We start from the raw sequence: 539 nt of genomic DNA, 5'->3' as shown, positions 1-539 counted from the left end.
CGACACTATCTACCTGTATACAGGTATATATCTACACTATCTACCAGAACACAGGTGTATATAGATGATATCTTACAGTGTCCTTAGTTATACCAAGTATATTTCACGAGTGTGGCTTATATTTTGATATCTTTCACGAGTGCGCACTATTAGATATTCTGTTTATTACCTTTATTTAAGAAAACCTACCCTGGAACGGGAATCGACACATCAAGCTGACAGTTCTTGATCTTGATCCATTTACTAATAGCATGTTTAGACAACCGTTCGCGACAAAATATAGTCCTCTTTGAAAATATTTTATCAAAAGGTCAAACCTCATCATTGAAGTCAAACCTCATCATTGAAGTCAAACCACATCACTGATCTCCTTTAATAATCTATTTTAATACAAAAGATACTTGACTTCATATTTATAATAAAGCATGCAAAATTACTATCATAATATAATTATTTTTGATTGCGCGTCAAGTTTAATTATGGAAGGTTCCATGCTATTTTATGTAGGATTGTGCTTAGTGTTGCATTATGTAGGTTTT

The 539-nt window shown here is 32.5% G+C and overlaps 1 protein-coding gene across 1 annotated transcript in view; it reads left to right on the top strand.

Moving 5' to 3' along the window:
• LOC110451496 (organic cation transporter protein-like) overlaps positions 1-539 on the top strand; it is a 35,235-nt gene that overhangs the window by 32,917 nt on the left and 1,779 nt on the right. The window lies entirely within an intron of this gene.

This window comes from Mizuhopecten yessoensis, unplaced genomic scaffold (genome assembly GCF_002113885.1).
Source record: "Mizuhopecten yessoensis strain PY_sf001 unplaced genomic scaffold, ASM211388v2 scaffold6111, whole genome shotgun sequence".
Lineage (NCBI taxonomy): Eukaryota > Metazoa > Mollusca > Bivalvia > Pectinida > Pectinidae > Mizuhopecten > Mizuhopecten yessoensis.
The sequence above is the reverse complement of the archived record's forward strand: the minus strand, read 5'-3'. Positions and strand labels throughout refer to the sequence as shown.